This window comes from Mauremys reevesii, linkage group 15, assembly GCF_016161935.1.
Source record: "Mauremys reevesii isolate NIE-2019 linkage group 15, ASM1616193v1, whole genome shotgun sequence".
Classification (NCBI taxonomy): domain Eukaryota; kingdom Metazoa; phylum Chordata; order Testudines; family Geoemydidae; genus Mauremys; species Mauremys reevesii.
The window spans coordinates 25729301-25748517 of NC_052637.1; the positions used below are offsets into that span (position 1 = coordinate 25729301).

A 19217-nucleotide genomic window follows, 5' to 3' on the forward strand; every position below is an offset into this window, starting at 1 on the left:
TTGAAATTTGTTTTTTCCCCCAATACTGGCTATAAAATAAAGTAGTCGTCTGTAGAACAACTGTTCTTTATTCCTGTGATATAAAATGTGTTTAATCAGTGAAATTAAGTTTTTATGAACAATGTGGTTGTTAGAAGCAGAATTTTAAGTGTATTTCAATGGGTAGGACCAGCCGTAGAGGGCCATTTGAAGTTCTTATATATATGTTCCACTTACCTTCCTGAAAATGATAAACTTGATGAACATGTTGATGTGTAATTTTATTTGTCCATATGTGGTTGACATGAAGAATTCTGCCTCTAAAAACTAGTTGTATCTCTGTCAAAAATATTTGGTAAAAATAGATTTCACAGTGCAATAAACCTCACAAGAGAAAATGTTAAAGCTTTGAAGGGAGGGTTCAAGGGATTTCTGTAAAGCGAAGGTCAATTGACTATCTGTCAAAAAGGTATTTACTAGAGGAGGTCTGGGAACAAAATAGACATTCTTAAAATTACCACTCTGAGAGTTAATCACCTTTGAACTTTCCCTCCCAAGCACACACAGTCCAGAATAGAGAGCATTGTGGTTCTTTCAGTTAAGGAATGTCTGCTAAACAACCTGTTGTTCAGTACGGGGATGTGCACCTGCTCTTCTCACCTGTGTGTACCAAAGCTTCATGCTGTTAGATTTCTTGTGAAACATGATATTCCTTTCTATATAATTTGTGATTGGTGGGACTGCTATTGAGTAGTAGTTTGTACTACAAGCATACTTGAATAGAGATAAGTGGAAGATTGTGGGGGGATTTTGTGTTCTGATATGTAGAAATGAATATAATTTTATATTAAGATACCAGAAATTGAAAGATAAGTGGCACCTGTAAATTTGTTCTGGGCAAAGACTTATGAGAACTGTCTTGATCCTCTACTGAATAGACTTGTGCATGTTTAGACATTGATCTTTATTAGCATGATTACTGCCAAATAGTAGCTTGTAACCTAACTGTTTTTATAATCACAACACAAATTAGGAAAACAAGTCACACAAGAAAAATCAGTGTCTGAAAACACTGAAGTCTCTACAGTAGGGAGGTGCAACAGCTCTCAAAAATGAGTTGGGACAGAAGAGACAGGGCTTTTCTCATTTCTGGTCCTTTCCACTCCCCAGCCACTTGCTCTCAGGGTTTAGTATCTAGCAAGTAGACTCTGCTCTCCTTCCCCTGAGGCTGGAGTACAATCTGGACAGGGGAGTAAAAAGGCTTTGCTCCCCAGTGTTTTCATGGCTGAGCAAGGGCAGTTAATATGTGCCAATGTCAGTCATAGCCTGTCCTTTGTAGCACAGTTACTTGCCTTTTCTCAAATGTGTATATGGTATATTTGACATTACTTATCAGGTGGCAAAACTGAATATATTGTTATCATTTTTACTTCCTCCGCAAGATTTGCAAAGTATTTTCCAGCTCTAAAAGCAAAAATTTGCCTAATGCTGTAGTTTGGATTTAGATCAAAAGTTGTAATGCCTAAAGCCATTTTTACACAATATTATCTCACTATATGAATGTGAGTGAACTCCAGCTTTATTGGTTATATGCATCTTTGATGATTGATGTAACCTTCAAGTAGCTAGTGGATTGGGTGAATTAGAGTAATGCATTAGTTCATAGCACCTCTGGGAAAACAGTTCATTTGTTGCTTGAACAATATTTGTTTACAGAACAGAGTTGTCTGAGTTTAATTCCTTCAGGCATGACTCCACACTGAAACATTACCATGCACAGTTTGGCAAAGCATCTTTGTTCAAAAGAGGCCCACTAACAACTGAGCTCAAAAGTGAATTATTGTTTTTTATTCAGTGTTGGCAAATTTCAATGCATACATTTCTTCCTAACAGAAAATATATTGTGTAGTAGATAAATGTGTGTTCATGTTTTGCTCTGTCTAATTTTGCTTGTCTGGACCTGTTGTGTAATAGTGATATATGTCAGTAAGGATGGGATTGGCACAAAGGAAAGATTTTTTTTTCCATGACCTTGAATGTGCCCTCATCTACTCCTTAGTCAGCAGTGTGTGTGTAGTTTGAATAATCCATGACTGACTTAAAGCTTCTCTCTCGCCTACTGCAGCAACTTTTTTCATTCCTTATCTGTGGGTAGAATTACTGGATTCCATTGCTTCTGATGTTGATCAGTTGAACATTGTAAAGGATGTTCACACTGCAGGAGAACCTCCATCTGGCTAGTTGTGGCATAACATCTCTCTCCCCCGCATGGCACCATATGCTGATGCTTGCTCCATCGCTGCAGTGGTGTCTCTCTCTGTAACTTGGCCTTCTGACCAGGTCATGATTCAGTTGCCCCTTTCAAGATAACAGAAACCCCAACATAAAACAGTCAGATTTCTTGAGCCTCCCCATCTCCAGGCCCCTGGTCCTCACACCCTTGCCTTAGGGCTTTCCAATGTCCTTGTCCCATTCTCTGGACTCAGGCCACCTTCCCAGTGTCTGGTAGGGGAACCTGGGCCCATACACTACACCAGATTTCAGCCCAGGGAACCTATAACTAGCAGCCGAGGTCCACGCAGTCCTTCTCCTTGCTGCTGTTTCCCTTGGCTCCTTCTTGCCCAATCTTTCTCAGGCTTGCCCTTTCAAGCTTCTTAAGTTCCCTTTACTCTGTTCCTCCACAGAACATCTTCCAGGTCTCTCTGTCCCTAGCAGTCCAAATCCTTCCCTTCTTTCAGGGTGCATCACAAGGCCTGCTGTACCCAAGTAGCTCCTTTATGTTTCCCTGGCAGTTTGCCACCCTTCTTCAGTCAGGATAGGGTCCCAGAGCTTATTAGTCTGCTTGGGTTTCCTCCTCACCACCTCTCTGTTCCCAGTGAGTGACTGCAGACACTCTCCCTGCAGCCTCTCTTCTGCTACAAGCTTTGTCTCTTTATACTAACCAGCCTGCTCCTGCCCAGCTGAGCTTCATTGTCAGTTAAGCCTGGCTCTGACTCCAGGTGCCAGGTAACATAATTGGCCTCTCAGACCCACATTAACCCATTCAGGGCCTTTGTGGGGTACACACCCTCACAAGTATCCATATAATTAATTTGATCCCACACCTGAGATTCAAGTGAGAACTGAGGGTGAGTGAATGAAGGCAGGAAGGAAAGAGTATAAGAAGCTAACTGAATGCTGCTTCTTTGGAGATAATTAATATTAGAGCAACTTAGTGATGTGCCAAGTAGATATTAACATAAGATAGCATTTAAAAGCCCAACTTTCAATCTGGTACAGTAGAACTTTGTTTAACCGAGCCTCCATTTATCCATCTCTCCATATTAACTGAACCACCAGCCGCCCGGGGCTGACAGCAGCGGGGGCTCCCACTGTCCGAGGCTGACAGCGAGAACCCAGCCACCCATTTTTTGGTTTATCCAGATTTTTGGTTATCAGATCTGACCCTGATCCCAATTAGATCAGATAATTGGGGTTCCACTGTATTTATATGGCACTCATCACTGTAGGATCGGATCTCATCTAATTGCTTAAAATATGATGGTGTTTTCTTCCTCCTTTCCCTGCCCCTAGAAGCAGGATTAGGGGTTTTATATTTTATTTTATAATGAATGAATTTATGAGAATGAGGATACTATTGTGTGAAATACTGGGTGAACAGGTGGGGTTTACATTTTGCCCTGAATGCAGCAATATTAAGAGTCATTCTTATTTCATTTGGCAGTGAGTTCCATATTTTTGAAGCAGCAAAGAATCCTGTGGCACCTTATAGACTAACAGACGTTTTGCAGCATGAGCTTTCGTGGGTGAATACCCACTTCGTCAGATGCAAGTGGGATGCATCCGACGAAGTGGGTATTCACCCACGAAAGCTGATGCTGCAAAACGTCTGTTAGTCTATAAGGTGCCACAGGATTCTTTGCTGCTTCTACAGAACCAGACTAACACGGCTACCCCTCTGATACTTGACACCATATTTTTGATGCACCTCTTGTGCAGGTTCTGTCTTCTGCAAACACAAACCTATTCCTTTTGGTTGGCAACATCGTTATTCTAGTGAAACTCCGCTGTTGTGGGGGGACATGGTCATCGATGGAGAGATGTGCTTTCAGATAGCCAGGATTGATTCTATGCAAGGTTTTGAAAATCAGAACAGTGACTTTGAACTGTATACAGTGGGGAGCCAATCCAGAGAATGGTTTGTTGGGGTCATGTGTTCCTGCTGAATAGTCAAGCTGCTGCATTCTGAACAAGCTGGAACTGTCCCAGGGCATGTAGTTTGCTTTCCAGTTATAGAGCAGTGATGCTCAACCTTTGCTTTACTGTGATTGCATGTTACAGTAGAAAAACATTTCAATATCTCCCTGCCATAGTTTCAAGACCCTGTTCCCACTAGCCACATAAAGAAAAGGAGGGATGTTGCAATCCCCAGGCTGAGAGCCACAATATCAAGAATTGCATTAGTTCAGTCCAGATGTTACAAATGTGTGAATCACTGTGGCCAGGTCTGTGTTCAATAGGCACCATTTTCTGGGTTGTTAGTGTCTTGCTGCTGTAGCTACTTGGTTATCCTAGTACTGTGCTGAGTCAAAGGGGGAAACCCAGGCTGTGACCAATATTACAGAGGACATTTTTGATAAAAGTGATTATTATGGAGGGGAAGAGTTCATCAAACCATTTCCCTCTTCCCACTAGCACAGGGGTGGGCAAACTACAGCCTGGGGGCCACATCTGGCCCTTCACACATTTTAATTGGCCCTCAAGCTTCTGCCAGGGATCAGGATCCAGGGCTTGCCCTGCTCCCGTGCTCCAGCCAGGGAGTGGGGTTGGGGACTTGCCCTGCTCCATGCCTGCCGTGGCTCCACGTGGCTCCACATGGCTCCTGGCATGTCCCTCCTCCGTCTCCTACGTGGAGGCACGGCCAGATGGCTCCACATGCTGCCCCCGCCCCAAGCATCACCCCCGCAGCTCCCATTGGCCAGGAACCACGGCTAATGGGAGCTGCAAGGGTGGTGCCTGCAGACGGAGCAGCGCGCAGAGCCGTCTGGCCGTGCCTCCACATAGGAGACGGAGGAGGGACATGCCACTGCTTCCAGGAGCTGCGTGAGGTAAGTGCCACCCGGAGCCTGCACCCCTGACCACCTCCCGTGCCCCCACTCCCTGTCCCAGCCCTGATCCCCCCCCTCCTTCCCTCCAAAACCCTCAGTCCCAGCCCAGAGCACCCTCCTGCACCACCAACCCCTCATTCCCACTCCAGAGCCCGCACCCCCAGCCAGAGCGTGCGCGCACACACACACACACACACCTGCACCCCGGCCCCAGCCTGGAGCCCCTTCTCACACCCTGAACTCCTCATTTCTGGCTCCACTGCAGAGCCTGCACTCCCAGCTATGGACCTCACCCCCTCCTGCATTTCAACCCCCAGTTTCATGAGCATTCCTTGTCCCCCATACAATTTCCATACCCAGATGTGATCCTCGGGCCAAAAAGTTTGCGCATCCCTGCACTAGCAGTTCATTCTCATCCAGATTCATCTTCAGCCAGTTGCTCTTCATCCAGCTGAAAATCTCCAAAAGGCACTCGGAAAGCGTTGGAGATGGAGGTGTTTTCAGTTGACGTAAAGGTGATATAGAACCGGGTATTGTAAATATACTTGTGTTTTGGGTAATAATGTCTCACCAGCTCTCCCAATGGCTTCATGAAGGGAGGAAGATTTGAGGCTTGCAGGACCCCACATCTGGGGCGGGTGCGCAGAAGTCTGGAGAGGCATTTCTTTTCACTCCTGCCTACATTTAGAGCCCAAACAGAAGAGTTTGGTGGCTTCAAAGACTAGGAGAAGAACTGGCATGACAGTTCAGTGGTCCCCTGAAAGCATTTTGATTCTCCTTAACTGGTCCCAATTAGAAAAACAAAACAGAACACTTCTGACAACTTGGTATACTTCAAAATTCCTGAACTGTTTTAAAAAAATTAGCAGCCTTGTTGACAGACTGATCTCATGGACTAAAGACTGAATGGGCAAGAAGACTGCATTTCTTTTGCATTGCTAGAGAGATGTGAAATAATGCATTTGTCTGACTGCTACATCCATTTAATCTCAGATGGACAAGATTCCAGGCATTTGGAAATTGTCATGATATTATCCTAATGCGACAATCACACAGTAGAATACTGAGCAGTACCACAGAAACTTTCTCAGTGCAGCCTTCTGCTCAGCAGCTGTGTCACATTGTATCAGATGAATGTGGTATAACCTGCTTCCATTTGCATCTGTTGTTGTTGCAAGTTAATTGGAATGGAGTCAGGAGATTGTTTTATCTGCCTTGTGCCAGGCAGACAGCTTCATGGTGAAATGGAGTGTGAGATAAAAATGGGTAGAGAAGCAGAGAGTCAGGCCACCTAATGTGCTGACAGCAAATAGTAATAATATTGGGGGATTTGCAGCCCAGAACCTCATTTTTTAATGATTGCATTCCACATGCCACCAGTATGGTCACCCAGTGTACGACTGAAAGGCTTGTGTTTGCTGTATCATATTATTACTACTCTAGCGCTAGAGTAGGGCAGTAAATACAGGTCGCCATTTATGACACTCTTCTGTCTGCCCTTGAAACCACACACTACACCTCATCCATATATTTTGTCTTGGGGGCTGAAACAGTTATTACGTAGTCTGGTAATTACATTACTCTTAGACATGGATTTGCTCTAACAGTTTTCTGAACAAGGTAGCCTTGTTGCAGTGTGGTTAGAGTTGGCAAAATTGAGAATTTGTCTACCATAGCTATGTCCTGTTTTTAAAAATATCCTTCTCCTGTTTGTTCTTAATACTGAGTTGGAAGCAAGAATAGCTTTAGAACACGTGACCATATGAAGTTCCACACAGCTGGAGACTCATTTGAAAATTGAAGTCACACTTCTTCTTACTAGAAAGCATATAAAATGGCAGTTTATTAGATGTTCTAGTGTTTTATTGGTGTTATAAGACTTAAGTAAAACTTACTAAAAAACTTGAATAGTTTGAAATCTAACCATTTTGATGATCTTCTGTTCAATATGCTTGGATTTCAGTATGGTCTAAAATAGGAGCACCGCTTGTGTCTCTCTTTTGTATGAAATGGCTTAAAAGCTTAGACCAGTTCTCATTTATTGACGGTAGCATGGTCCAGCAGATAGGGACCTAGACTAGGAATCAGTAGTTGTAAGTTCTATTCCCAGCTCTGTGATAAATCTTCTGCGTAACCTAAGGTGGATGAGGTAATATCTTTTATTGGACCAGCTTCGGTTGGTGAAAGAGAGATGCTTTCAGGCTACACAACTCTCTTTTTCAGGCTACAACAACACTGCAAATAACCTTAGATGAGTCATTTCATCATTTTGTGACTCAGTTGGCTTATCTGTAAAATGAGGATAAGTATAATTATCCCCATTTGAAGAATGTTTTGAGATCTATGGATGAGATGTGCCGCATAGGTGCTAAGACAAGAGTTATGCTAATACCAAACTGTATATGCAACTTCCACTGAATTTCAGGGTAATTATCTAATTTTGGTTGCCAAAACATAATTGCCATACCTTGAATAGGAGAAACACCACAGGCTGCATGCAAATTGAAATACAAGATATAGTTGATCCTTACTATGGACAAATTACAGTAGAACCCCATAGTTATCTACACCTCGGTAATGGAGGTTGTCCGTAGCTCTGAAATGTTCGTAACTGAACAAAGTGCAGTTTGGGCTCCAGATCCAGCTGCTGACACGCCACACCAAGCTCTAGCAGTCTCTGAGCTCCCTACTCAGCCCCGGCATGAGTTTGCAAGTTTGTCCCCCTCCTGGCAGGGGTGTGTGTGAAAACAGCATGTCCCCCCTCCCGGGGGTGGGGGGTAAAAACAGCGCGTCCCCCTCTCAGCAGCCAGGGGTTAGGTATAGGAGGGGAGGGGTGAAAGTGGTGCAGACCCCAGCGCTGTTCCTGCTGTGCTGACTGGCTCCGGCTGCCTTGGGCTGGCAGCCCGAGTGTCTTTCTATAAGTGGTTGCCTCGCGTGTGTGTGTGGGGACAGGCAGCCCAGATGTGCCTACTTTTAAGATGCAATACAGGCACAGTATAGTATTTTTGGGGGGGGGGAAGGGGGCTCTCTGCTGCTGCCTGATTGATTACTTCTGTTTTCACAGGTGTCCGGGTGACTGGTCAGTCCGTAACTCTGTTTTTTGTATCTTTGAGGTTCTACTGTAATGTGTTTATTGGATAGCTACCATGACTATATTGTAATGTGGCTGACTTTTTAGAATCATGTAAAAGAAAATTTTTCAAATACTGCTAGATCAAAAGATTGTTTCAGCCTTTTATTTTGGAAAATAATAAATGAAATTCAATATTTTGTATCTGACAATACACTTGTAACAACTGGTATCCTGTATACCATCTGATTCTTTCCATCTCTCCAATGGCCTTTGCCGTTCTTGAGCTGTCATTATACAAGTAATGTATCAAAGGGGTAGCCGTCTTAGTCGGTGTCCACAAACACAACAAGGAGTCCAGAGGCATCTTAAAGACTAACAGATTTATTTGGGCATAAGCTTTTGTGGGTTTCTGAAGCCCAAATAAATCTGTTAGTCTTTAAGGTGCCACCGGACTCCTTGTTATATAAGTAATGAGACATCAGTTTCCTCCAAGCCTGATTTCCTTATTCCCAAGCAGTTACTCACTTTTCTGTGCCCTAGATAAGCCAGATTTTTTTTTGTTTGGCCTAACTGAAAGAATGCAGTATCTTATGAATAACTTTATAGAAATTAAAAATGGAAGATGGATAGAAATAAGTAAGTCTATGCAAATGCTATGGAAAGCATTGCCAGAGTGCCATTAAGTATAGTTATGGAGTACTGAAATATTATCTTCATTTGCAGCATGGTAGAAAAGTCCTTACTCTCCTACCTCCTAAACTTGTCCCTCTTTTCTGTGGCACAAAATGTTTGGCTGTGGGTAAACCTCCCTCATTTGTAACTTTGTTGGGTTTTTTTAATATTGAAGTCCCAATGTCCCAGGTCTCCCCTGGCACTTATTATGTCATCCTCTAATCAGTGCATACACATAAGCAGATTTTCTTTTTGCAACCTCTATTTAGAAACAAACACAATTATAAATCTTCATGGGCTAAACCATGAGGTAATCGTTTCCATTTGAATTACTCTGTCAGCTGCCCTTTTGTCTCCCCTCCTCAGCAAGTTTTAGACAGACCTGAACATGTTATCGGGACATGTCCTGGCAGGCACTGATGTAAAGTAACATACTAAAAATTACCGGTAAGACTTATTCATATAATAGATATTGAAAGACATGAGCTAGATAATAAAAGGGCTTGAAAAAACCCACTTGTCTGCTTAACCACCGTGAGCAGAAACTTTGTCCAAGTGAATGGACTAAGTGGACCTGGGAAGCCACTGGTTTCTTCTCTTATGAGAAGAAAGTAGCAGAATGGCAGGAGTCCTTGTGCTTTTGCAGGAAGGCAGGATCAGTGACGCAGTTACCACTTCAAGAGGGAGGGGGGAGAGAGGGAGAAGCAGAGTGGCTAAAGCCTCTGTTTTTCCTGGAGGGGCTCTGTAAAGAACAGCATGATCTGGTATTCGCCTATTTACGAAAAGGAGAAAGAGCCCAGAATCCATTGGTAGGCTGTGGAGTGAGCTCATATTTCACTGAAGAGGGGAGGAGAGCACAAAATTAATTTATTTTAGTGGGAGAATTCCAGATTTTACTAATTGGGGTGTCAGAGAATATGGGTTAGGCTGAAAATATGCACATTTCTCAGCTTGCAGAAAATCCAGTTTTCATGCTTAATACACTGAAAAGTATTACTCAAGAATAGTTAATTTGTGTGAAAATGTTGCCCAGTAATGATGCCAAGGACAAATACGTAAATATAGGAATCAGACGAGTAAGTGCCAACCCTCAAGGATAACTTTAAGTGATGCAACTAATTTTTCCAACACTTCAATTAAAAAAAAAAAGTATACGTTGCTTGTTTGAACCAGTACTCTCCCTTTTCTACCTTAAACTAGAGATGCGTATTATCCCATGTGAAACTGGAAAGTTGCCCAAATTGCTTATCAGGGTGTAGAATGAAAGCTGTTTGTACAGAAGCCCCACTTTTCAAGCTACTATAAAATCTGAGCTACACAGTTTGAATGCAGTATGTACTTAAAAAAAAAATTACAGGAAGTATAAATTGTGTGCTTTCTGGCTATTTCAGAGATTATGGCTTGGTGTACACTGAAAAAGTTTTACACCCAGTATAACTATATCAGTTAGGGGTGTGAATTTTTGAGGCAGTAATTATGCCAATGCAAATGCTTCAGTTATGCCAATATTGCTTATTACACTTATTGAACCAGAAAAGGTTTTTTGGTATAAGCACCTTTATAATGATATACGGTAACTACAGCCTGGTCTACACTTAAGTTTTTCTGGCATAGTTGCGTGGGTTAGGAGTGTGAAGAAAAACCCCTACCTAACATAGTTATGCCAGCAAAAGCCCCAGTGTAGATGCAGTTATAGTGGCAAAGAGTTATTTTGCTGGAATAGCTTATTTCATTTGGAGAATTGTATAAACTGGCAAAGAAACTCTTTTCCTGGTAAACTTCATCTCCACTAGGAAGGTTTTCCTGGGTAGCTAATCAGTACTGGCAAACTCTTTCTAGTGTAGAGAAGGCCTGCATCCAGATGAGGTTTTAGAGGTGGTACTAGCCCATTGGGGCCCTAAGCAGGAATATTTGGAGGGCCCTCCTTACCCTTACCCACCCCCTAAAATACTAATTGCATTATTTCCACAAATCAGAAAACAAACCAGCATAATACATACTAACACACTTGTTAAAAAGTCCATGTTAAATAAGATAAGTGGTAATACTAAATTGGGATCCCCTGGAGCTGCTTGGGGCTCTAAGCATTTGCTTAGTTTGCTTATGCCTGGCACCATGATTGTTAAACTAGTGTAAACAAGTCCTTATATGACTCTTTCAAGACATATATATATATGTTTATATATATATAAAGACTAAGGATAATCAGCTTCAGAAGTGAAGTTAATGCTGTCAGTTGTCCTTGGTCTAAGTTCAGTAGAGCTGGTATATTTAAGTTGTCTCGGTTAGCATTCTGGCTACTAGAATCTTAATTAAATGTACTTGATATTCAGTAATCACTTCTGTTATACCTCAGAGACAGACCACACTTCTATGACCTTCTTTATCTTTATCCAGCCACAGGTATACTGAGAATGTTTCTTAAATTAAGGATATCCAGTTTGTGAAGCACCATAAGTAATAAATAACTGTGTCTGACCAGGCAAATGAATATTAGAGATTTTAAATTAATCTGTGAGGTTTCAGAAATCCTAATTGTTGATGGTTGGAGAATGAAGCAGTGGTTATGTAAATGTGGTGTTCCAAAATGATGAGAGTGGAAAGTCATAAGAAACAGACTGATTCCTTTTTATATTCTGTAGGGCAGAGAAGGAAATACTCTCTCTGATGATGAAAGTACTGTTCTTATGACAGCTTTCATCAATTGGGCATTTATACATAAATCACTCTGGATATACTGAAGTTCAGCTGTGCCTTTGCTTTCTATTAAGCAGCTCCCTTATATATTCTTTTCAATTTAGTGTTTTTGAAAAAACGCAGTAGATTTTCGAAGCTATAGTGTTAGCTTAAGTCTGTTATACATTTCATCAAACATCACAAATGAAAAACATCTCTACTTATACAGCTTTGTAAGTAAATGTATGTTCAGTATGGCCTCCATATGTCAACAACCACATCTAACAATCACTCTGTTATTGTGGCATGATATTTATGGATCCACAGTATCGTTGTTGTGTAGACTTTAATAATATTTTATACTTTATGCAGAATAACTCTAGTCACAGTGTTAAATATTTGAAAATCAGTTTCTCTTTCTCATATATCAGACAATTAGCCATGAACAATGTAGGTAATGTGATATATTTTGCTGAAACAATGTGTGTGTAGTGTGTGTTTGTTTAGTACACACACACGAGCGCACGAGAGAGGAGAAACAGTAATACATATTTTTAATAATGAATTGTCTTGCCCCATTGCTCACTTGAGGGGCTTCCCCTACTTTGTGCAACTGAAGGGTATATTGGTATTTTGCCAGGGGCTCCAAAACCACGTATAATTTGCATAAAATTGAGATTGCATTTGTCCTTATTTTTAACATATAAGTATAGCCTTTAGGTATTGCTGGTCCCAGCATGCCACAGTCTGTCTTGTTCTGAGTGAAGGCTTCTCTGGTCAAGTTAGAGAATCACATTTTGGGATCTAAAGTCTTTGGAGCCTTTATGTGTGAAGAAAGGGGTAAACAGTTAGGTGGCAAAGTTTGCAGATGATACTAAACTACTCAAGATAGTTAAGACCAAAGCAGATTGTGAAGAACTTCAAAAAGATCTCGCAAAACTGTGATTGGGCAACAAAATGGCAAATGAAATTTAATGTGGATAAATGTAAAGTAATGCACATTGGAAAAAATAACCCCAACTATACATACAACATGATGGGGGCTAATTTAGCTACAACGAGTAAGGAAAAAGATCTTGGAGTCATCGTGGATAGTTCTCTGAAGATGTCCATGCAGTGTGCAGAGGTGGTCAAAAAAGCAAACAGGATATTAGGAATCATTAAAACGGGGATAGAGAATAAGACTGAGAATATATTATTGCCCTTATATAAATCCATGGTACGCCCACATCTCGAATACTGTGTAGAGATGTGGTCTCCTCACCTCAAAAAAGATATTCTAGCACTAGAAAAGGTTTAGAAAAGGGCAACTAAAATGATTAGGGGTTTAGAGAGGGTTCCATACGAGGAAAGATTAAAGAGGCTAGGACTCTTCAGCTTGGAAAAGAGAAGACTAGGCGGGGATATGATAGAGGTATATAAAATCATGAGTGATGTTGAGAAAGTGGATAAGGGAAAGTTATTTACTTATTCCCATAATACAAGAACTAGGGGTCACCAAATGAAATTAATAGGCAGCAGGTTTAAAACAAATAAAAGGAAGTTCTTCTTCATGCAGCGCACAGTCAACTTGTGGAACTCCTTACCTGAGGAGGTTGTGAAGGCCAGGACTATAACAATGTTTAAAAGGGAACTGGATAAATTCATGGTGGCTAAGTCCATAAATGGCTATTAGCTAGGATGGGTAAGAATGGTGTCCCTAGCCTCTGTTTGTCAGAGGATGGAGATGGATGGCAGGAGAGAGATCACTTGATCGTTGCCTGTTAGGTTCACTCCCTCTGGGGCACCTGGCATTGGCCACTGTCGGTAGACAGATACTGGGCTAGATGGACCTTTGGTCTGACCCGGTACGGCTGTTCTTATGTTCATTTGCTGAAATGTGTAAGCTTCTGTGATTTTACCACAAATCTTGCAATATTAATATTTAGTTTATTTTTAAAGTTTCACATGGTCCCATGATTCCTGGCTTCAAAATCACAATTTTTCCTTTATTCAGGGTACTGAGCTGAAGCAAACCTGCCCACAGTTGAGATGGCCACTATTTGAATGCAGCTTGAAGCTGCCCCTAGTAAAGATGGCTGCCATCTCCCATTGTTTTAAATTAGACAGAATCCAGGGTGCCTGTTCAGAGCTAGGGACTGGATAGGGAACATTGAGGCTGAAGAGGTGCATCAGGAGACAGGGAGTGCAGTGGTTGGGAGAAGGTGGAAGACTGAAGAGGCTCGGGATGGTAGTGAGTGGTTTCAGTGGAACAGAAAGTGGCAGAGGATGTTTGTGAGCTGTAGACAACTGTAAATGAGGAGAAAAGTGTGAGCAGGTGGTTGTAAGCAGTGGGCTGGGAACAGGAGACTGTGGGAGAGTATCAAGGGAGAATAAAAGTGTAGTGGGAGAGACTGAGTTGGGTAGGGTAGGGAGGGAGATGGGAAAGAGAATTAAACAGGTTAATGGTAAGGAAGGGATGGAGGGAGAATGGCAACTCCCCAGCCCCTTAGTGAGGGTGGTTCTATATGAGCAGGGAGGCCTTCATTTCTGCATATGTATTTAACATTGAATTTGAATCAATCATACATGCACTTTGGGGGTAGGCAGCTTTCCCCAGAAGGATTAAAGGCTAAAGGCCCTACATTAAATTGAAATGGAGAGGGGATAAGTAAAGGAAATATTTGGGAGAAGTTTTGTCTTGAGCAGTGGTTTGTTCAATTACCCTTAATGTGTGAGGGATCAAATCTGTTTAAAGATCTTGGTTAGATTATTACTGTGTGAGAGTTTCTTATGGTTTCTGATTTATGGTATGAATGTGGTGCCCAGCATATACTGAAATTCATATTCTTTGGCCATGTGTAAGGTTGCAAAATAAACCACTTTCAATCCTCCACTGCTGGAAAACAATGAATAGCTGAGTAGCAGAGGATATAGCTGCAAGAATTTTGAAAAATTTGAAATGTTACTGAGTAATGCCTATTGTGGATGCAATTATACTCATATAAAAGTGCTTGCTATACTGGTATAGTTAAATCCACATGCCTGTTGTTTTTAGCCAAGGATTTAGAGTAGAAACTGTGATAAATAGTAGCAAAAATAAATAAATAAATAAGAAACTTATTTAGAAATGTATCTGTTAGTGGCTGCAGAATATTTTAGACTAGAGCTGACTGAAAAATGAAAAACTCTAGTCCCCTGAGAAACTTCAACTTTGATTTTATTTAGCGCGATCTGAAATTGAACCATTTTTGTCTTCAAAGTTTCTCTTTAATTTGTTTTTCCTCCTTATCAAAAAGGTTATTGAAGGTTCACATTTACTGAAAAGTGGAAACCTAAACCCCCAATAATGTTTTTCCAGAGCAGAAAGGAGTTAAGGTAATTGGGCTGTCCACTTGGAAATTTGGGATGCATTGTCTCTTCAGTTCTATGTTGATCTGTCAGTGTTTACAGCAAGGGAGAATGAGGTTAGTGCCTGCTATGGAGAACTGGCAGTTTAGTTTTTACTCTTGGTTCATCTTTTTTTCTACAGAATTCAGGTTTTAGCATGCTTCTCTCGTACTTTTATAGGGAAGAATCATATTGAGAGCACCTGTGGTGATGCATAATTGCAAGTGTGTGTGCAAAATTGGGTATGTGAAAAATTCTTAGGGTTAACTGAAAACATCTCAGGAGCTCTGTAAATTCCTGTGAAGCCATGGGCTTTCTGAAGCTGGTTCTCATGCCCTGCCTTCTTCCAGTTCATATCTACTTAACTTCTGCTGTGAGAAGGGCTGAATACAATAACATTTAAGTGTCAGCTCAGGTATATAGTGAAAACCATGGGGGGTAATTTTGCTCTTACCACTCAGAAAGATGTGAAGCAAGCCCTATATCATGAGTTATACCAATATGTTTGAGTAATCATATACAAAGAGAAGAGGAGTTTATCCACATTTATTTAAAGCAGTTGTTAAATCAAATTCCTAATTGCAACAAACAGATGCTGAAATAACCATATTCACAAGTAGGAATTGAGCTTTTGTCACATTCTGGGGTGCAATCCAGACCAGTGAGAGATTGTGTCTCCACCTGCCCTGTAACCTGGGGTGCCTCACAATGCTTTTCTGTTTGGCTCACAAACAGCCAAACAACATGCAAGTCCACCCTGATTGGGGGGAGGGATAGCTCAGTGGTTTGAGCATTGGCCTTGCTAAAGCCAGGGTTGTGAGTTCAATCCTTGAGGGGGCCACTTAGGGATCTGAGGCAAAATCAGTACTTGGTCCTGCTAGTGAAGGCAGCGGGCTGGACTCAATGACCCTTCAGGATCCCTTCCAGTTCTATGAGATAGGTATATCTCCATATATGAGTGTCTGTGTATATCTATAGCCCTGGTCCAGCTACTCTGACCCCAGCAGCCTGTCAGCAACATTTCAGTCACACTCTGGCTTCCTTCCACCAGCCTTGATTACAACTTGCAGGATGACTCCAGCACACTCCCAGCCCTGAATTTTCCCAAAAATGTGTTCTGCACTGTCCAGCCCTTTCCTGGACAGTTCAGATATTAGAGGTCTGTTGCCCCTGTAAAGCGTTAATATTCAACAGTTTGCTACTTTAACTGGAGTTACCAAACAGTTCAGTTCAAACCATAACACTGGATTAGTTTAGATTAAAAATAAAACAAGTTTGTTTAACTACAAAGAGAGAGGTTTTAAGTGAGTACAAGTACAAGGTATTAAAGTTGGAAGTGGTTACAAGAGAAATAGATAAACACTTTGTAGTAGCTAAAACTTAACAAGTTAGACCTATTTCCAGCAACAGGACTGACCAGATTCTCAGGTCAGGCTCTCCCCCATAGTCAAAGGGCTGGTTCCTTTGTCATCTTAGGTGAAAGAGAGAGAGAACCTGTGATATTTTTTGCCCCTCACTTTTGTATTCCAGTCACCTTTTGAAATACATTTTCCTGAGCGTTACTCCTAGATAAAGTTCATTCCAGCTGTGAGGAAGGAGACATGGAGTCTCATGGTGAAAGAGGGTCCATGTTATTTTTTTGTTAAAATACAGATTGATCTATTCCTACCTCACCTTCATTGCCAAAGAATGAACACTTGACAGGTGATTGCCAATCAACCTAGCTAGAGGCTTTAGCTTGTACTTTGTGTTTGCAAAACCAGTTTACTCCATCCCCAGACTTGTCTGATAAGTGCATTGTAGTCATAATTTAGGCTTATGCACATAACTCTTAATATGCACTTTGTACATACATGAGCATATTGATCAGTGTTACTAGTCTTTTCAGTGATACAAGGTATATTTTGCACAAAGATTATTACAGTAGTTTGTAGGTGTGAATACAAAGGTGGTTTCAGTGACAGCTATAAAGTGTGGATCTGCATCCAAACCTCCCCAAAGTTTTGGATATTCATAATATGTGGTTTTGGTTCAGTCCCAGCTCTACAATCATGAACACAAAGCATTATTCAAAATGGTCTCGGAAGGGAAGCTAGTATGTGGAAATTTTAGCACTTCCTTTAGTTTTTCTTTTGTTTTATCTTCAAGCAGTACTTCTGAAACTCATTTAATTTGCATTCCATGATATTCTAATACAGCTTGCAATTTCATACTTCCCTATTGAGATTCATTGTATTGCCTCTTCAGTGATGTTACTTTACTATGGTTCCACTAAGTAGGTGGTGTTCCTGATTCATTATTTTTTTTGTAGTGCAACGTTCTGTTTTTTTAGACAAACTTGAAGGCCAAATGCCCCACTGTGCACTTTTGAGTTACGATTTTATGGTTTTACATGTTTTCACAAGGTTTCATCAAATTAGAGCACTCAATTCAGTGTTTCTTAATTTTTCATTTTTTGTTTTTTTTATTTACTGAAGATACAAAATCTTGTAATGGCTCATTATTATTTCTACTGTCAACTGAATTTTTAACAGAGACTTCTTATAATTAAAGCAAGGATTGTCCCAAGTTGAAAAAATCTGCAGAGTTGGGCATTGATTGGTGTTGAAAGACTTCTTAGAGGTCTCTGCTGCAACGTTTTCTTATGAATTTGCAAATATCTTCAAATATTCAGAGCAAATATATTATCAGAAAATATCCACTTTTGCTTGTGTGTGTGTGTGTGTGTAAAATATGATACACTTATTATTGCTAAATAGTGAAGGATTGAACTGGAGACTACATGCTTTTGTTAGGTGTGAAATGCTTGAGTTCATGTGGTGTTTTCCAATGAGTACTTGTTCTCCCATTGAAGTGGAAAGAAGAGGAACTGTGTGCAGTCCTCTCTTACCACCAAAGCCATCTGTTGGGGGAGAGTGTGAACTTGTTTTGTTGAATATATTCCTTCCAGTCATCTTTTTTATTTAAATTGCATTAAATGATGTTCAGTACGCAGTGTTCCCTCTAATTTTTCCCACACGTGTGGAATGAATTTTGTTATGTGCACCAATGTGGAGGTGATGTGTGACATATTGGTGCGCATAATAAAATTCATGTGGTGGGGGTGGGCCGAGGGGTTCAGAATGTGGGAGGGGGCTCAGAGCTGGGGCAGAGGGTTGGGGTGTGGGGAGGTGAGGGCACCAGCTGGGGATGAAGGGCTCAGGGCTGGGGATGAGGGGCTCTTGGCTGGGGGAGAGGGTTGGGGTTGTGTGTGGGGAGGGATGAGGGCTCTGGCTGTGGGTGCGGGCTCTGGAGTGGGGCTGGGGATGAGGGGCTCAGGGCTGTGGGAGAGGGTTGGGGTGTGTATGTGTGGGGTGAGGACTCTGGCTGTGGGTGGGGGGGCTGGGGCAGAGGGGCTCAGGGTTGGGGTGTAGGGGTTGAGGGCTCCTGCTGAGGGTGCGGGCTCTGGAGTGGGGCCAGAGATGAGGGGCAGAGGGTGCAGAATGTGGGGTTTGGGGTACAGGAGGGTGCTCCGGGGCTACAGTGGGGAGAGAGGACTCCCCTCAGCTCGCTCTCTCTCCCTGCAGCAGCACCTGGGCTGGGAGAGGGAGGGGAAGGCGCCTGTCCCTGCCGTGGCAGCTCCAGGGCTGGGGCTGCGGGATAGGTGCCCCGCCCCCAGCCGCAGCAGGTCCAGATGGGGCTGTGTTCGGGTCGCCCCTCCTCTGGCTGCGGCAGGTTCCCTGAGTGCCTGCGTGGCGGCCTGCGCCACTTACAGGGAACTTAGGTCAGTAGGATCCTGTTCAAAGCCACTTTACTATACCTTTAACCACTACCAAAATTCTCTCTCCCACACAAAAAACAAACTCTTTAGCCATTGATTGTATAAACAGATTTTAAATATGTTTGTAACTAGATTCTGAGGTTGTGCCTAGTGAAGGCACAGCCCAAAATGCTCATAGTGTGTCAGTGCAAAAGTCCCAGTGCTCAACTTCTTCTGTCTTACATAGATCTCTCTCTCTTCATTGGGTTCTGAGTATCTGTAGTTCAGTGGTTCTCAGACTTTTGTATTCATGACCCCTTTCACATAGCCTCTGAGTGTGACCCCTCCTTATAAATTAAAAACACTTTTAATATATTTAACACCATTATAAATGCTGGAGGCAAAGCAGGGTTTGGGGTGGAGGCTGACAGCTCGCGACCCCCTATGTAAGAACCTCATGACCCCCTGAGGGGTCCCGACCCCCAGTTTGAGAATCCCTGCTGTAGTTTTTGTTTCCTGCTGGTAACAACTGTATTCCACAAATTTTTCATTTTAGAGTTTAGGTAGTTTGTTTTACCTTATATCTTTTATTCCTAGTACA

The 19217-nt window shown here is 42.0% G+C and overlaps 1 protein-coding gene across 8 annotated transcripts in view; it reads left to right on the top strand.

Moving 5' to 3' along the window:
* Positions 1-19217, top strand: part of B3GNTL1 (UDP-GlcNAc:betaGal beta-1,3-N-acetylglucosaminyltransferase like 1) — a 340624-nt gene that overhangs the window by 42916 nt on the left and 278491 nt on the right. The window lies entirely within an intron of this gene.